The sequence below is a fragment of the Equus caballus genome, chromosome 9 (genome assembly GCF_041296265.1).
Source record: "Equus caballus isolate H_3958 breed thoroughbred chromosome 9, TB-T2T, whole genome shotgun sequence".
Classification (NCBI taxonomy): domain Eukaryota; kingdom Metazoa; phylum Chordata; class Mammalia; order Perissodactyla; family Equidae; genus Equus; species Equus caballus.
This window is the reverse complement of record NC_091692.1, coordinates 19,968,369-19,988,036: the sequence shown is the minus strand read 5'-3', so window position 1 is coordinate 19,988,036 and position 19,668 is coordinate 19,968,369. Positions and strand designations below refer to the sequence as shown.

Below are 19,668 nucleotides of genomic sequence, written 5' to 3'. Positions count from 1 at the left end.
CTTGTAGTTGAGACAGGATAGAAATAGCCTTTAAAAGCTAAATGAAATGAATAGTCTTGCAAAGGGAAAAAAAGAGGAATTTTTCATGAGTCCCTGGAAACCAGCAAAAAAGCATCAAAACTGTTGTTTTCAGTAATAATTGTGATTACTTGGTTAAAATACCCCGTACGAGAAGCTTTCGATGTTTTTTGTGCCTCTACAAGGAAAATTAAAACAGAACACACAGCATTGGGGCCAATTTGTTTCCAAGGAAGTCAATTATTAATACTGTATTTAGTATTTAATGAACTAAGCCGATGTATGTGAAACGCTGCAGAGATCTCCTTACCAGCGGAGAACAGGTGTTGATAGAAGCTTTGCCCGTATGTTTACCAGCTGATTAGTACCCATTAAAATGATAATAATCTAATAAAAATTACTTTATGTCTAGTGAAAGTTGAAAGTCCCCTGTGTATTGGAGAATGATTTTTTTTCTATTGCATGGCAGTGATAGGATTGAAGTGACAAGAATCCACCCCCAAAGCAGCGTGAATGTTCTGAATTTCTATGCCTTAGACTTTTCACTTCAAGTGTCCCTTTCTCCAAAGGTTGACTCTGGCAGTCAGGACACTTCACTGTTTTTCATGGCTTCAAGGGAAGGACAGTTACCAACCCACCAAAATCCTCTGGCAATAGGAAAAGGAATCAGATCCTTAGTAAACGACACTACCTTGTCCATCTTAGGAGACCAGAGGAGAAGCTATGGGTGTCCTGAAGGACTGTTCTGGGCTTTGGTTGTCCCAGACAGCCCCGAGCAGTTGCTAAGGAAACTCTGAGCCATCTGTGAGCTGGCAGTTTCCTGGGAAACCCTTGATTTCAGGCTAGCCGTAGTCAAAATTGTTATGAATGTGAGGTCACATCATCCCCAGCCTCACACTTCTGACCCCTTCTCTTCATGACGTGCTCCACTCATTCTGTCTCAGCTGAGCCTTGCACACTTTACTCTTGCTCTTCTACCAAAAGCTGAACTCAGGAAATTTTCAGGAATTTGGTTATACGGTAGGGTAGAGACTGAAAACTAAGGGTTATTTGCGTTGTAACAGCATCAAATTCCTCCAACTGATTAAGGGTCTCCTGGAGGAAATTGGGGCATTTGGCCAAGTACAGGTGACACATTCGCCTGCCTCATTTACCTGTAGCTTCCAGGACCCGGATTACTACACAATGGAGTGTATGTCATTATTCCTTTTGACTTCTTCCTAAAAGTATTGATGGAAACATAGTAGAAAGAATGAATTTTGGAGGTAGAAATGTATTTTTTTACTGATTTATTTTAATAGTGATGGGGACCCTATTGAAATTTGCAGTATAGAAAGAAGTCATAGGAGAAAAACCAGATGATTTCTGGAAATAAGGATTTTGTAGAAACTGTGAATAAGAAATAAGCATCTTAATACTAATGCCAAAGTCTGTCCTTTGTTTATGTGTTCTATAATGTTGAGACTGTTCAGCATTCTAAATTGCTTTATACTTCAGATTAACGTGAGGCCAGAATGATTTAAGGACTATTTTGGTCTTAAAAATAGAAATGTCCACATTTAAAACAGAAACACAACCTTTAATTGATTGGCAAAAATAGGGTTCTTTTCAAAGGAAGACTTGGGCAGGCCCCAGATGAAGGCAACGAAGAGCAGCCTGGTTCTGGAAAGGGAAGTCAGCAGAATTGTTCTGTTGATCTATCCTCTGCTTTTCTGGGCTGCTACAGGAAACAGACTTCAAGGAAAAGGTCATAGGTCACCTGGGGCTCTGGGGCTTAAGGCAACCATGCAAAAATCTAGACGGCTCAGAATCTTTCTCTCTCACAAAGGACACATTATGAATTGGTTCCTGTATGTGTGTACATTTGTTTCGTACCCAGTCACCATGCTGGCAGAAAAGTATTGCTGTTATTTCTATGAAGGAAACTTTGAAACTTCATAGTTTTTCTTTGCCATGACTGGTGACTTTTAAAATTCAGTGAAAACCTCTTGATCTAGGCATTGGACTTGAAAATTAGAGACTTAATTGGGAACCAAAAAGATATAAGTCCCAAGACTGTAAGTTGGCCACTTTTGGAAAAATACACTTTAGAAAGTGTGATGAATGATTTTTTTGTGCTCATATTCCTTCATCTTTAGCCCAGAAGATACTGAGCTGGTACTGAATTAACAGTTCTTAGAATGAACTTCCGCTTGATCTCAGGATAGCAGCCTAAGCAGAAGGAGGAGGAAATCTGGGGCAAATGATTACAATAGCAGGAACTGTAAGATAAAATTTGATGCTATCTTTTCAGCACTCAACCAATTCAGGTCTGAACTTTTATCTCTAATTTGTGATTTATTTGGCAAATTCATGCAAATAAGTCCCCAAGTTATCTGTCTATTCTTATTTGTTGTCTGTCCAATACATCTGGATGAAAATATAATTACAGTGAAATCACAACAGTGAGCAAGAAGCCTCAAAATCTCATTAAAGATAGAATATGCTTCCTTAGGAAAATTTGTACAAAGTATTAGGATTTAGTGTATATAGATTGAGTTTAAGTTACCTAAGATTGTTTAGGGAACTGATTTGAACAAGTGCTTTATGGATAACAAATGGAAAGGAATAAGAAGGGGCTTTTATCAAGTCCCCTGGATATGCTGGAGTGATGACTTCACTACTCTGTGAGTGGTAGAGGAGGAGTAAGGAAAGGGAGCACCCCCCAGACCACAGGAGCTCTCCTTGAGCCCAGGAAGAGTCAGTGGATCTGTTGTCTTCCTCGGTGCACTGTAAGACTTGACCATGTGGCTACAAGTAAAACATTGTAGGGCACAGTTGACTATTTACTGCTGGCCCTTTATACAAGGCCAATCTATCCAGAGGCTATTCCATGGTTCTCATAAAGGAATATACAACTATGAACACTTGAAAGAGAACCCTCTGGGATCCCTATTCCTAACTAAGTGATGTGGCTTACTACTGGCTGCTGGATCTTTTGGCCTTCATGATATGTGGACACCACTTCTGATTTCTTGGGCCTTAATACTCCTGCCCAACTTTTGATCTTGTCCACTTTTGTACTGGCATCCTTTGTAGTTTTAGGTAAGCTCACCCTACTCCAGACTCAGAATTTTGCCATTCCTGAAGAAGGAGAGTTATACAGATATGATGTAGATTTGTCCCCCTAGCTTAACCGTAAGGCTTTAGGCAAGTTCTAGAGACACGCTGGGTAACACAATGGCCATCATTAATGCTGAGTATCATACTTTCCATCATTTGGCTTCTAGAGGTGATGGAATAGGGACCCAGGGTTTTCCAGAAACCAAGAGTAATTCTAAAAGGCAAGACCTTAAGGGACATCCTCTTCTTTGGCCGTCAAAGCAACCGGAGCTGTCACTGGGATTAGCAGACAGAGGATCATGATGGTGAGTCCTTTTCTGTTAGAAGGGCCAGGCTGTTTTGACAATCCTAGTGAATCTTAGAGGTAAGCTGTCCCCTCAACCAGACTCCTTGGGGTGGGACTTTGTAGCTCTATGCAATCTCCATAAAAATCTCACCAGTCCACAAATCAATAGTGAGTATTGTGGAATTTTCTGGAGATTTTATCAGGGACATATAAAAGGGGACTTACATCAGATGTACAACAGTGAATCATTTAAAAATGCCCATTGGACAAATTTGTTTTCCACACTTTCATCTTCCTTACTGGGACCCACAGGAATTTTCCTCTCTGTTCTTCCATCACATAGTGTCCAGGTGCCTTCTCTGGGTTCCCACCCTCCCCTATGTATTATGCAGTTACCAAGACCAGTCCCCCTTAGACAGCAATGGTGAGTTACAGAACAACAGAAACAAACATTTTTATTACACCGGAATAAAATCCTTGCGAAGGTGAAGAGACAACTTCCATGCACAGGGTACCAATTATTCCTCTTTGCAGCTCTGGGAGGCAGGAATTATTCTCCGGTTTAGTGGTGAGAGAACTGAAGTCCAGAAATCTCTACAGTTAGTTTGCAAAAAGAGGTGAAATAAAACTCAAATCATATAATCCCAAGTCAGCGTTATTTTTGTATCCCACAGGGAACCAGGCATTCTTGGACACTTAACATCTAAGGGGAGGGAAGAGATTGTTGGCCTTTCATTATAATCCTAACTGCAAAAAGATAATAAATTTTGACCAGAATGAGTTCAGAGGACCTGATTTAATCCAGCTATCAGCTTTCCTGGAAAGGATGTGCTCTGAGAAAGGAAGTGACCAAGCCAAAGGAAATCGGGGACTCTTGCTTAAGAAAGAAGAGCCCTCACACAGAGTGTTTTTCTATAACTTTCTAATTCTGTTCAACTCATTTTGTCAGCAGGGGTTCTCTTTAGCTATGAAACGAGGAAGAAGAAAATCTTCTCTTAACAATAATATACACGTGCCATGAGAGAGATGAAGCAGAAGATTAAGCAAGAAACCCAGCTATTTTATTGCCCTAAGGCATTACTCATTTTCCTGACACATTATGTTTTTAATTAAAATTGCATGTGAGTTAATTAAAATATTCACTCAGGCCCTTTTTTCCCTCTTCCTGCTTGGGTTCCTTGCTACTCTTTTAGCTTTTTGGTAAAACTCAGTTTCATTTTAACTCAGGTGCCTTTATCAGCTGCAACTTTAATAAAGAGTCTGTATACTGAGGTAACTAAAAAAATAAAATATAATTTTAAAAATTCACCCCTAAGTGACCAAGGTAAAGGGATGTGGCCAGGAGTGAAATCATTAAGTCTTTTATGTTCTTCCCTGCTTATTTAATCAAAAACATGAAATTATCATTGATAGAAAGTGTATTCAGAAGAAGTACTGTGATTTTTTCCTATGCCAGGCGTGTTTTTCTTGTTATAGACACGTTTATCCATCTACAGTCCTTTGTTCAGGAAAGGATCATAGCTTATGGCACCTACGGTTGTGTAACCTCAGCTTTCCCTGATTACAGCTGATTATTAGCCTTTAGTGGACATCTATCCAGTTCAACCTATCAATGGATCAGTAACCCTGAGAAACAAAATCCCTCTTGTGTAGACACTCAGAGACCTTGGTTACTGATGAGTCCATATTGGATCTGTGAGGACAAATAGGCCAGTACTGGAGGCCATATTGGGTCGCTTGTAAACAAAGGAAGAATAGACAGGAAGAAGCAGAGATAGTTGCAGCCACGTGGCTATGAGACAGACAAGAGAGAACCTTCAGTTTCAGTGTCTTCCCCATCTACTTCCCTTGAGGCCTGGCTGAGTCCTTACTGTATCCCTGAGATGGCTTTTTTTTTTTTTTTGCAAAAACCCCTTTTTAAGAGTTAGCTAAAATGAATTCTGGATCCTTGTAAACAATGAGCTCTAACTAAAACATCTGTGCTTCAAAACTCCATATATTCCTAAGCAGCCCTGACAGAGATAATATTAAAAAGCAAAACCATAAAATGGGTAGTAAGAAACCAGTTATTGCAGTTCAAGAATATATAGGCTGAAGCTGCCTGGTCAAAGTGAAGTCCAGGAGAGAGAAGAGTGTTTTTTCCAACTGTAGTAGAACCCCCTTCGTGAAAAGTTTGGGAAAAATCTTTTTCTGTTCTTTTTTCATTTTTTTTCCATCTCCAATGATGTTTTAGTACCTTAAAATGTTAATGAGTCTGAGAAACTGGTACCCTGGGCAGCTACTTGCGACCCATTTGTTCATTTATCTCTGCTACCTAGATAAGGATCTCAATGTCTTTCTCCCTAGATTGGATTTCTAAAGTACCAGAATTAGCCCAGATGGGTGTGGTGCTCGCCTAAGTCTGACGTTGCAATCCATTAATCTTCTGAACTCTTAAACCTCCTTCACAGCTTAAATTTCATGGTCTATCATTATAATTCCATCTCAACTCTTTATGGCAAAACCATGTTTGAGGGTTAAATCCGTATCTCCACCAACTTCTTGCCTACATTTGGACAGTATGTAAATGGAGGAAAATTTACTGCTATTCTAACTGACCTCCAGAAAGCAAAATTATCAGCTGAGAGTGAGTATGGTAAAGATAGAAATACATATTGGAGATTTGGGGCATGACACTCACCTATCATATTTACTTTCGTACCTACATTGTACCTTTCATATGCCTGCATAAGTTGTTTATATGGATGAACTGGCAATGCTCCTACCTATGGTCAACCTCTCCACATGTGCAGTAAGTAGATCTCATTCTCTCTACATGAGGATATTGCTTCAAATCTCCCTTCTCTCTTACATTATCAATTTGCCCTTTCTTCTGGGGCTACCTCATCAGCATAACATCTTACTGTTATTTCTCCCATCTTCAAATTCTTTCTTGATTGTTCTTTTCCCTTCAGCTGTCATCCCTTCATTCTCTTTCCCTTAATTGATGAACTCCTTGATGAAATTTACTGAACTAGTGCTTCCTGTTCCTCTGCCCTCATTCCCTCTTGAATCAACTCCATTCGGACTTTGGCCCCTACCCATTCCATCAAAACTCTTGTTATCAAGCCTCGATTGGCCGTTGCATTTCTAAACACAATGCTCAGTTTGTAGTCCTTAGCAGAGTTGAGCACCTCTTCCTCTTTCATCATCTGGCTTCCAGGACGTCATACTCTCTTGGTTTTACCATTTCACTAGATCCTCCTTCTCAGTCTCCTTTGCTGAATATTATTCTCCTCTTAATGTTATTGTTCTTCAGGACTTAGTTCTTCTTATCTCTATCTACAGTAGACTCACCCCTGGTGATATCACTGAATCTCATGGTTTTAAGTATAATTTCTATACAAATGACTTTCAGATTTATATCTCTTGTTCAGACATTTCTCCTGAAATTCAGACCTCTACTTTCACTTGCCTACTTGACATCTTCATTTGAATATCTGTTAAGAATCTAATACTTCAGTCTAAAACTCAACTCCTGATATTCTACCAACTAATTGCTTTTATCCATAGCCTTCTCTGTCTCACTGGAGGGCAGCTCTATTCTTCCAGTTTCTCAGTCCAAAACATTTGAGTTCTCTAAGATTCCTCTTTATCTTTCTTTCCTGCTTATAATAATTATTTTATAAGATGCTATGTCCTTTACCTTGAAAATATTTGTCCAGAATCTGACCACTTCTTGCTATCTCCACTGCCACCACCACCATGTCTATCGATCATGATTATTGCACTAGCCTTATAACTGGTTTCCCTGATTCTCTGTTTGTGCCTCTACTGTCCATTTACAACAGAGCAGCAAGAGTGCTTCTTTTAAAATGTAAGTGAAATTGTATCATTCATCTGCTAAAAATCCTGCGATGGCTCCCTATTTTACTCAGAGGAGAAGCCAAAGTCCTCACAATGGGTAACAGGGCCTTGCATATCTCACTCACTTCTAGACACAATGACCACTTTTCTGATCCTTCAAAACTCCAAGAACACTCTTCAGTTCCTTCAGCTTTCCTCTTAGATATGCACATGCTAATCTCCTAACCTCATTTAAGTCATTGTTCAGAAGTCACATTTTTAGTGAGTCTACCCTGACCGCCTATTTAAAATTGCAGTCTCCCATATCCTGATGCCTCCTAATCTGCTCTTTTGTTTTCTATAGAGCTTATCATCTTCTAACATACTATATGATTTACCTTTTTAATATTTGTTTATTCTGTTATTATTCTACTGATCATCTCTTACATATGAAAATGTAATCTCCCTCTAAAATTAGGGGTTTGTATGTTTTTTTGCATTAATATTTTTGATCATCTAGAACAGTATGCCTGGCATATAGTAGGTACACTTTCAACAAAGCTTGAAAACCAGCCTTAAAAGTATCAACCTAATTTGTAAGTAAACTCATTCCCTGGCAGACAAATCTTCATACTCTTTAAAGGAACACAACAGAATCCAGACACAAAATCCAGACAACAAAATGCAAACACTGGATATCATAGCATTTATAATACCTAACATCTAATTTTTTAAAACTACTGTACTTACAAAGAAGTAGGAAAATATGACCCACAACCATGAAAAAAGTCAGCTAGTTCAAGGCAAATGTGTAAAAGAGAAAAATGGCTTTGGTGCTTTCTTCCTGTACATTCAGTGAAATCTCACATCTCAAAGCTTTCTAAGCTTGCAACATAGCCCCCAGCTCACAGTGCTCAGAGCTTCACACAGCAGTGCTCTCTCTTCTTTCTCTTCCTCTATATGCAACTTAACTCATTTGATCTGTCTTTATAGTATTCTTTTTTACTTAGTTTCTCTCTCCTGTATATATCAAGTTTCAACTGGCTAATCTTTTAATCTAATATATTATAACGAGGAAAGGCTAAAGCTACAAAAACTTCCCCATGTCTATACTACGTGGGGCCTCTCTTTACCACACCATGGTATTGTCATCTTACTCTAAATTGTAGAAACTTCACTTGAATAGAGGAAGAGTAATTGATTAGAAAAGTTCACTTTGAATGGAATCTCATGGAACCACCGATGGATAGGGTGGATGCCTACTTTGAATTTCATTTCTGGGGGCCAAACCAATCATTATTGTTGTTACTGGGGCACGAGATCAGGGATGGACAGGCTGTGATGGTGATGGGAAGCAAAATCACCAAGTATTGGCCAGATTTTCTTAATTTTCTCCTGCCTTAGATTGGGATTGCGGTGCTTGAGACTGATGTGGGGTGCACCCAGCAAGAAGATACCAAGTAACCCCAGATGGAGGATGAAGTGAGTAATAGATTCAAGGAGTTAGAGCCTGACAGGAAAACATCAGTATTTCTGAACAAAAAGAGTGGAAAAGTCTTCGGTGAGCTGTGGTTACTCGGTTTATTTTAAAACCTCCTGGGTATTTACACAGAGACTCTCAGCCTCCGCAGCGCAGTGTTTGACTTATCTTTGGAATGATCATTTTATTTGGAAATATTGACTCTTGTAACAAAACATTTAATGTTTAGTTTAACCTAAATTATGTTAATGTATTTCTTTCACAGAATCAGATAACTGACTACCTAATTTTGCTGAAAAATTACCACTTCTTTATTTTTTTAATGATTTAAACTCAGCAGGCATCTCACCTCAGAAATAGCAAGACATTATTTAATTTTTAAAGTGCTTTACTGTGACATTTTAGGCATTTTGAAAAGTGCATAAAAGATAAGGTTACCTGACAGTACGGCTGTTTCACAACATCATTACACTGATAACTACCAGAGCCATTTCATTTGCATGAAACCATTTGATTATGGCATTGGGAATCAAGTGATACTGTATCTGGAACCATTTGTGTATGCTATTTATTTTAGCATAATGCATATTTATTGGTGTTTTATTCACAATAAGTCACATGTTAATAACAGTTTAACAGGCTTCAGAGCATTGCCTTTTCTCATGCTCAATAACAAGTAATTCCACAAGGTACACATATTTATGAAGGGCCCCTAATCATATACACAAAGCAACGTTTCTTCCACAATTGAACTGATACTTATGTGATACAGTCTTCTTTGTAGGGTTGCCAGATTTAGCAAATTAAAATCCAGGTCATCAAGTTAAATTAGAATTTCAGATAGACAATGAATAAATTTTTAGTATAAGTATGTCTAATGTAATATTGGAGACATACTTATACTAAAATATTATTTATTGTTTATCTGAATTTTAAATTTAATTGGGCATCCTATATTTTGTCTGGCAACTCTACCCCTTTGTGCTAGAAAGATGAACTTGCTACCTACTTTTAAAAATATTCAACCGCAGATATTTCAAGCTAGTACAAATCATATAGAAATTTCACTTCAGTAACATGACATTTACAGATACCTTAAGCCATCAACACCCCATCCCCAACAAATCTCCTGCCATTTGAGTCTTGGATGTTGCTGGAGAGAGCTGGGTGGCATTGCTTTCCCATAAATTACATCTACTGAATTACATTATGTGGAGGAGCCTTTGGGATATAAAAGGATTTCGATCCTAAGAACTTCATTAATCCCATGGGGAGTTTAATTATTTTTTTAAAACAGCGATTGCCTGAGGTGGCTCAGCCCATCAGATTGGGTTGTTGAAAAACAATCATGCCCCTGATAGGAAACTCACCATCAGTGTTGATGGAACCTGGCCTGATGATCTGGCCCTGCCAGGGAAGCCAAGTTGCAAGAGGGGGGTGCATGCAGATTCTGGATTGTCTTGACCCACTCTCCCATAGATTGTGTTAATTCTCAGGATCTTTACTAATTGCAGCAAGAGATGCATTTAGAGTAGCTCCTTGCTCAGACTTCCTCTTGGTGCACAGTGACACTAGCAGACTGCCACTGACAGCCAAGTGATGGTGGTAAAGGCAGTTGAAGACTTGTAGGTGAACTGATGGGAAGCTAGTCTAGACTTCTTACCCTTTCTTCTCATGCCCGACTTTGTGCCCCGGTGCTAATCCCCACCTCTTATTTTCATTGAAGATATTTGGAAGTGAGTTGTGGATGAAGAATACAATTGCATCACAACTGCATTGTGTGGCTAAACTAGTGATGTAGAGGTGGATGCTGATTCAGATCTACTGCCAATGAACGAACAGCCCTCTGTGTCCAGGAGCTGTCAACACCATGTACCTCTGTGTGTGATTTGTGGATGATTTGTGTGCCTCTCGCCAACAGAGTTCATAAACTAAAGATTAATGAAAGGAAGAGGCAACCCGTTGGGGGCAAAGCGCTGGTAAAGCAGCAAGGTCTTTTGCTTGTTGGAGCTGGAATAACCAGGAGGATTCATCATTGTTTCAGCTGACTTTGGTGTCTGGCCAAGCCAGAGGCACTGACTGCAAGCACATTTGGCTTCGTCTCCTCCTCTGCTACCCCTGGTGCCCAGCAATCCTGCCACCACTGCATAAGTTGTCGCCAGACTGAAAACCAGTAGTAGAACTCCTCCTTCTTCCTCCTTCTTTGCTATTTTTAGAGAAATCTGAATAACAAGCTATTCCCCTCATTTATTATTCTTGATGAATGGTAAATTATTCTAATAGCATTGACTTCTATTCATTTATTATTTGAGGATGATTAGAAGTGAATAGCTGTTACAAAGCCTCACCAGTTCCAAAAATTAGACCTTGGAATTTTGTGTTTCCTTTTGACTCTGAGTAATTATCTTTGTTGCTTCCTCTAGTTCTGTCACACACACCTCTTTCTTTTTTTCTAGTCATGGTCTGTTTTGAGTCCAGAATCAGGATGGCCAGTTCTTAAAAGTTTATCCACAGAGGTGATGAATGAGCTTCTGAAATATGATTTCCCTTAGACACACAGGGTTTTAAAATTATATTTAAATTCAACAAGGTCCCATAACTCACTCACAACTGTGTTATTTAAAGGTACAGAATACTATGTAAGACACAGCTTACAGATGGCAACAGAGGTATATGATAGGATAAATCACAGTGCTTTTTACAGAATAGACTGTGTGGTTTTAATCTGGGAGTAAAATAACATGTAGGATGAAAAAATTATTATTCTTATTTTTGGATAATGAGACTTTTTATGAACCCCTCTAATCTGGGCATAGGAAGCTGCAACCTACCTCCTCAGCCTTATCTCCCTCACAGCTCTCCAAACATTCTTTACCCAAGTCAAAGTGGACTCATTGCTTTTCCTCAAAGATGACAGCTTTCCCACAATCTAAATTATCTGCTTTTCTTACCTCAAATATTTTTTTTAGTTTCTCCACACCACCTCCCATTCTCCACCTGTGAAAATTTAATTCTTCCATGAAGGCTCACTTTAAAGCCCTTCTTTAATCCCCTCATCTCAAAATATTTTCTCCCTTCTGTAATACTGTCGTCTTCTTCTGAAGGACTCCATTCACAATTGCCTACTGTCATGTATCAGGACAGATTCAGGTTTTATGAGGCTTCATGCTTACATAATTTGGGGGATCTTTTCCAGGAAAATAAATATGAAATTACAGATACAACTATAGATACAAAAGGGAATGTTTTTGGGTGATACCAGTGTAAAGGGTTGAGTAAGAAACTCCAAAAGTCTACCCCTTGATAAGAGCAACAACAACAGCAACAAAAAAAAATTGGAAAAATTGGCAGAATTAATATTTTTTGAACTTTGAAAGCTAACTAAAAGCTTCTGGCAATCCAGGGAGTGCTTTTTCAAGAAAAGCACTGAGTCTTGGTAAGAACACTGAGGTTTGTGGCATTTTAATTTACAGGTATACCTCAGAGATATTGTGGGTTTTGTTCTAGACCACTGCAATAAAGCAAATATCACAATAAAGTGAGTCATGCAAATTTTTTGGTTTCCCAGTGTGTATAAAAGTTATCTTTATGGTATAATTTAGTCTATTAAATGTGCAATAGCATTATGTCTAAAAAGACAATGTACATACCTTAATTAAAATATCCTTTATTGCTAAAAAATTATAACCATCATCTGAGCCTTCAGTGAGTCATATTCTTTTTGCTGGTGAAGGGTCTTGTAAAAAACTCAATGTCTGTGAAGTACAATAAAGTGAAGCTCAATAAAACAAGGTATGTCTGTACTCTAGTCTTATCCCCAGCTCCTTAGCTCAGTGGTAGACTTGAAAATAACAGCCCACATTCCCATTCCCAGTACTGGTACTGGAGGGAGAAGAATGGACTTTATTTTGCAAAGAATTGTTATTATTTGTTTTGACCAATCTGATTCAAAAGGCTGTCTTTGTCTCACCTAATTCAGAATGTACCCAGTGCTAAAGCTGCAATGGGTGGTGGGTAGGGGTATGAGGTTGATGTTGGTGCATTTGTTGAAATCATTAACAGCAAATGATTTAGTTGTTCTTGTCAGAGACAATACATAACTGTCGGAGCAAACAATAGACTAACCAAAAAGCTTGGAAGGAAAGGCGAGGGCATTGATGAGATGTTTTTTAAAGTAACAGCTTTGAAAAGCTCTGAAATATTCCTGAGAATCAAGAAGCCCAGACACATGCACAGGGCTATGTGCTTGCTCAGAAAAGACCCGAGAAGATTTTAAGCTCTCACATCTGGCTGACCATGGGGCTATGTGCAAAAAGAAAGTGAAGCCTAAGGCAAAGTTGTAAACTGCTTGGAGAAGTGTTGAATGCATGCCCAAATAAACACAGAGACCCTGTGCAAAGATGAGGAGATATTTTGGGTTCAAAGCACTTAAGGAAATCTCTGTTCAATCATTAGCTGACCACTGAGCAAATGGAAAAGAGATTTTAGTGGTCACACATGGCAAATACAGACTTTACAGAGTCTGATCAGAAACAAACAACAACTGCAACAAAAAACAACAACAAACCTTGGGAAGGGGTTAGAATTTGACTTTCAAAGTTCTCACATTTTACTATTCAAAATATCCAGTTTTTGTCAAAAAAATTATGAATTATGCAAAGAAACAAGTAAGTATGACCTAGGGACAGGATAAAAAACAATCAATAGAAACTTTTCCTGAGGAAGTCCAGATGTTGAATTTAAATCACCTATTTTAAGTATCTTCAAAGAGCTAAAGGAAACTATGTCTAAACAAATACAGGAAAGCATGAGAATAATGTCTCACCAAATAGAGAAATCAACAAAGAAACAGAAATTATAAAAGAGAAACCAATTAGAAATTCTGGAGTTGACAAGTAAAATAACTGAAATGAGAAATTCACCAGGGCTCAATAGCAGATTTGGACAAAAGAAACAATCAGCAATCTCAAAGATGGGTCAGTTGAGATTTTCTGTGAAATCTTGAAAACAGCATGAGAGAAGTGACTCATCACATACAAAAAAGAACTTCAAAAAGATTAACAGCTGATTTCTCATCAGAAACCATGGAAACCAAAAGCCAATGGATGACATGGTCCAAGTGTTGAAAGAAAAGACTGTCATCCAAGAATTCTATATCGGGCAAAACTATCCTTCAAAAATGAAAGAAAAAGTAAAACTTTCCCAGATAATCAAAACTTGTCTGCACAAAAATGCCAAAGGAGATCCCTCAGACTAACAGTGACAGGATACTAGACAGAAACTGGAATCCACATGGAGAAATAAAGAACATTGGTAAAGGTAATCATATAGGTAAATATAAAAAACAGTGTTAATGGGATTTTTGTTTGTGTGTAACTCCTCTTTTTTCCTATCTGACTTAAAAGACAAATGCATAAAGCAACAATTATAAATCTATGCTGATGGATACTCAATATATACAGATGTAATACATTGTGATATTAACAGCATGAGGAAGGAAGAGAATGGAGCTATATAAAGCCAATGTTTTGTATACTATTGAAATTAATTTGGTATTAATCTGAACTAAATTTTTATAAATTAAAATCTTCATTGTAATCCCAAGGATAACCACTAAGAAAATAACTTAAAAGATACAATAAAAGAAATAATGAGGGTATTAAAATGGCATACAAGTAAATATTTAACACTAAGAAGGCAGAAATGGAAAAATTGAGGAACAAAAAAGTATGGAAAACAAATATAGAAAATGTCAAACTTAAGACCTTCCTTAGCAGTAATCACATTAAATATAATTGGATTAAACTTTTCAACTAAAAGGCAGAGATTGGCAGAATGGAGTTTTTTAAATGGTCTAACTATATGCTTTCTATAAGAGCCACACTTTAAATTCAAAGATACAGATAGCTTGAAAGTGAAAGGATGGAAACAGATGTTCAATGCAAATGATAATCAAAAGAAAGCTGGAACAGCAATACAAATATCAGACAAAAGAGACTTTAAGGCAAACATTATTAGGATATACAAAGAAGGACATTATATGATGATAAGAGAATCAATCCATCAATCAGATATAAAAATTAAAAACATATATGCGCCTAACACCAAAGACTCAAAATACATGAAGCAAAAGCTGATAGAAATGAGGAGAGAAATAGAACGTTCAACAACGATACTTGGTAACTTCAGTACCCTACTTTCAATAACACATAGTACAACTAGACAGAAGATGAACAAGGAAATAGAAGACTTGAACATCACAATAAACCAAGTAGACTTAAGTGGTTTCTGTGGAACACTACACCTAAAAACAATAGAATACACATTTTCTTGAAAGTACATGGAACATTTTCCAGAATAGATCATGTGTTAGGCCACAAAATAAATCTTAATAAACCAGAAAAATATTGAAACCATACAAATTGTGTTGGCTGACCGCAATGGAATGAAGTTATAAATCAATAGAGAAATTAATTTGGAAATTAGAACATACTTTGAGATGAACAAAAGTGAAAACATAACATACCCAAACTTATGAAATGCAGCAAAAGCAGTGCAGAAAGAAAAATGTATAGCTATAAACACCAACATTAAAAAAATAAGAAAGATTTCAAATCAATAACCTAACATTCTACCCTAAGAAACTGTATAAGAGAAAAACTAAACCCAAAGCAAGAGGAAGGAAGGAAACAATAAAGATTAGAGCAGGGAGAAATAAAATAGAAAATGAAGAACAATACAGAAAATCAACCAAACTGAAAGTTGGTTCTTTGAAAACATCAACTAATTTGACGTATCTTTAGTTAAATTAAAGAAGCATAAAAAAAGAAGACTCAAATTACTAAAATCAGGAATAAAAACAAGTCATCACCATTGACCCTATAGAAATAAAAAACATTTTAGAGAATGCTATGAACAATTGTAAGCCAACAAATCAGATAACTTAAATAAAATGGACAAATTCCTAGCAAGACCCAAGCTACCACATCTGACTCAAGAAAAACAGAGGGGCCGGCCCCATGGCTGAGTGGTTAAGTTCATGCGCTCTGCTTTGGCAGCCCAGGGTTTTGCCGGTTCAGATCCTGGGCTTGGACAAGGCACTGCTCATCAGGCTGTGCTGAGACAGTGTCCGACATGCCACAATCAGAAGGACCTACAACTAGAGTATACAACTATGTACTGGGAGGCTTTGGAGGGAAGAAGAAGAAAAAGAAGAAGAAGAAAAAAAAAGAAGATTGGCAACAGATCTTAGCTCAGGTGCCAATCTTTAAAAGAAAAAAACTTAAAAAAGAAAGAAAAGAAAAAGTAGAAAATAAAATAGACATATAACAAGAGACTAATGAGTCAGTATTTTTTTGAAATTCCAACAAAGAAAAGTTCATGACCAGATAGCTTCACTGGTGAATTTTACCAAGTGTTTAAAGAAGAATTTACACTAATTCTTCTCCAACTCTACCAAAAACATAAAAGAGGAAACACTTCCTAATTCATTCTGTGAATCCAGGATTATCCTGAGTTCCTTGTCAAAGCCAGAGAAAGATGTCACAAGAAAAACAAACTACAGATAAATATACCTTATGAATACTGGTGTAAAAATTCTCAACAAAATGTTAGCGACCAAAATCCAGCAGCACATTAAAAAGATTATACACCATGACCAAATGAGATTTATCTTAGGAATGCAAGGTTTGTTCAAAATACAAAAGTCAATCCCTGTAAAATACCATGTTAACAGACTAAAAGGGAAAAATCCACATGATCATCTCAACTGATGCAGAAAAAGCATTTGACAAAATCAAACGCCGTTTCTTATAAAAACACTCAACGAAACAGGACTAGAAAGGAACTTCCTCAACCTGAAAAAAGTCACCACAGGTAGCATAATTCTTAATCATGAAGGACTAAAAGCTCCCCGCCCCACTAAGAGCAGGAACAAGGCTAGAGCGTTTACTTTTGACACTTCGTTCAACATTGTACTGGGAGTTTTAGCCAGAGAAATTCAGCAATAAAATGAAATTAAAAATATACAGATTGGAAAGGAAAAGTAAAATAATCTCTATTTGCTGATGACATAATCTGACATTTAGAAAACTCTAAAGCACACACACACATACACACACAACTATTAGAGCTGATAAATGAGTTTAGAAAAGTTGAAGGATATAAGATAAATATTTAAAAACCGGTTGTATTTCTATACACTTGCAATGAACAACCCAAAAGTGAAATAAATAATTTCATTTGCAGTAACGTCAAAGAGAATAAAATAGGAATAAATTTAACCAAGGAAATGCAAGTCTTATACAATGAAAACCATAAAACACTATTTAAAAAAATTGAAGAAGACCTAAATAAATGAAAATCCATCTCATATCCGTGTACTGGAACACTTAATATTATTATGATGGCAATACTCCCCCAAATTGATGTACAGATTTAATATAATCCCTATCAAAATCCCAACTGACTTTTTGACAGGAATTAAGAAGCTTATCTTAAAATTTGAATGGAAATGCAAGGGACACATAATAACCAAAACAATCTCGAAAAAACAAAACAAAGTTGGAAAAACTACACTACTACAGTAATTAATACATTGCACTACTGGCATAAGGAGATATATATATATACACACACATGTATATATAGCCAAAACAATCATGGATGTATAGATCAATGGAGTATAACTGAGAGCCAAAAACAACCCCATACAGCTAAGGTCAATTGATTTTAACAGGGGTGTCAAGCCATTCAATGGGGGGAAAAAATAATCTTTCAACAAATGATGCTGGTGCAACTGGATATCCACATGCAGAAGAATCAATTTGGACCCCCTACCTCATACTATATCACAAAATTAACTCCAAATGTGTCATGAACCTATGCCTAAGAGGTAAAACTATAAAACTCTTGGCAGGAAACATAAGCATATATCTTGGTCACCTTTGATTAGGCAGTGATTTCTTAAATATGACACCAAAAACACAAACAACATAAGAGAAAATTGATAAATTGGACTTTATCAAAATTAAAAATTTTTATGCATCAAAGAACACTATCAAAGTGAAAAGACAACCAACAGAATAAAAGGAAATATTTGTAAATAATGTATTTGATAAGGACTCAGTGTCCAAAATATATAAAGAACTGTTACAACTATGTAATAAAAAGAAAAACAAGGCAATTAAAAAATGGTCAAAGAATTTGAATAGACCTAGTTACTCCAAAGAAGATATACAAATTGCTGATAGCACATGAAAAGATGCTAATTATCATTAGCCTTTAGGGAAATGCAAATCAAAACCACAATAAGATACTACTTCACACTCACTAGGATGGCTATCATTTTAAAAAATGAAAACAAGTGCTGGCAAGGACTTGAAGAAATTTGAACCCTCAAACATTATTGGTGGGACTGTAATAAAATGTTGCAGACACTGTGGAAAAGAGTCTCACAGTTCCTCAAAAAGTTAAACATAGAGTTATCATATGAGCATTTGCACTCATAGGTATGTACTTAAGACAATTGAAAACATATGTTCACACGGAAAACTTGTACACCAAGTTTTTGTCATAGCAGCATTATTCGTAATAGCCAAAACATGGAAAATACTCAAATGTCCCTAAATTGATGAATGCATAAGCAAAATGTGGTACAGTCATACCATAGATTATTATTCAGGCACAAAAAGGAAGGAAGTACTGACACATGACACAGTATGTATGAACCTTGAAAACATTATGCTAAATGAAAGAAGTCAGACACAGAAGACCATGTATCATATGATTCCATTTGTATGAAATGTCCAGAACAGGCACATGCATTGTGACACAAAGTAGATTAGCAGTTGTCAGGGAATTGAGGGGGTAAAACTTGAAAGTAGAGGATTTCTTTTCTGGGGTGAAGAAAATGTTCCAGAATTAGATAATGGTGATGGATTCTCAGCATTGTGAATATCCTAAACACCACTGAATTGTACATTTTTAAATGGCTAAAATGACCAATGTTATGTTGTATGAATTTTATCTAAAAATAAAATAAAGGAATAATTAAATATTTTAGAATTAGAAAATAAGTAAAAAGTAATAAATGTTAAATAATATATAAGTAATATTTTTAAAAGCTGCCAGATACTGTAAACTTTAAAACATTCAGGAAAATAATAAATGTTTATTTTATTAGTATGATGTTCTAGTTTTATCATATTATATTATTTATATCATTTATACATAAAACTATATAATATTTATATTACTATGTTATATATTAACTGCCTGGTATCCCTCTAAAACTTTGTTTTCCCTTTAATTTTTAGATGCATACTCTTTGATCACCTCTTCCTACAATAGCAATTTTTTTTTATCATTTTCCACAGAGAGAAGAGAAATGTCACTCCTAGCATGATTGATCAAAATGTGTTTTATTATTGGTATTGGCGGTGAATCAAACATGCGACTTCACACACACAACGTATTCTTTGGAGTACTGCTTCAGGTTCTTGCCCTATAAACAAAGAACGTCTGTTAAATTCTACATCAAACAATTTCCATCAACAAGTAAAAGGATGGGGGCTGCCCTGTGGCCGAGTGGTTAAGTTTGCCGTGCTACACTCTGGCAGTCCTGGGCTCACTGCTTTGGATCCTGGGCACACACCTAGCACCACTCATCAAGCCATGGTGAGGCGGCGTCCCACATAGAAGAACTAGAAGGACGCACAGCTAGGATACACACCCATGTACTAGGGGGCTTTGGGGAGGAAAAAAAGGAAGATTGGCAACAGATGCCAGCTCAGGGCCAATCTTAAAAACAAAATGTCAATGAATGTCTGGCATGTTTATAATTGTATTCACTGAATTTTGAACATATTCCTAAAAGGAGAAAACAATTTTTTTGACTAAGGAATAGTGAGAACCAAATATTCCACTTAGAATTTTGCATGTCTGATAATTGGAAGTG

At 36.8% G+C, this 19,668-nt stretch overlaps 1 long non-coding RNA gene across 2 annotated transcripts; it reads left to right on the top strand.

Moving 5' to 3' along the window:
• Window positions 1-883: 883 nt before the first annotated feature.
• LOC106780966 (uncharacterized) lies at window positions 884-19,227 on the top strand. Of its 2 annotated transcripts, XR_011421577.1 has the most exons (5): window positions 913-1,210; window positions 2,157-2,327; window positions 3,288-3,425; window positions 8,636-8,713; window positions 19,088-19,227. It is a non-coding gene; the product is annotated as an uncharacterized lncRNA (long non-coding RNA). The 2 variants fall into 2 exon arrangements; XR_011421576.1 differs by lacking the exons at window positions 2,157-2,327; window positions 8,636-8,713; window positions 19,088-19,227 and adding an exon at window positions 4,359-4,546 and having other exon boundaries at window positions 884-1,210.
• The last annotated feature ends 441 nt before the right edge of the window (window positions 19,228-19,668 follow it).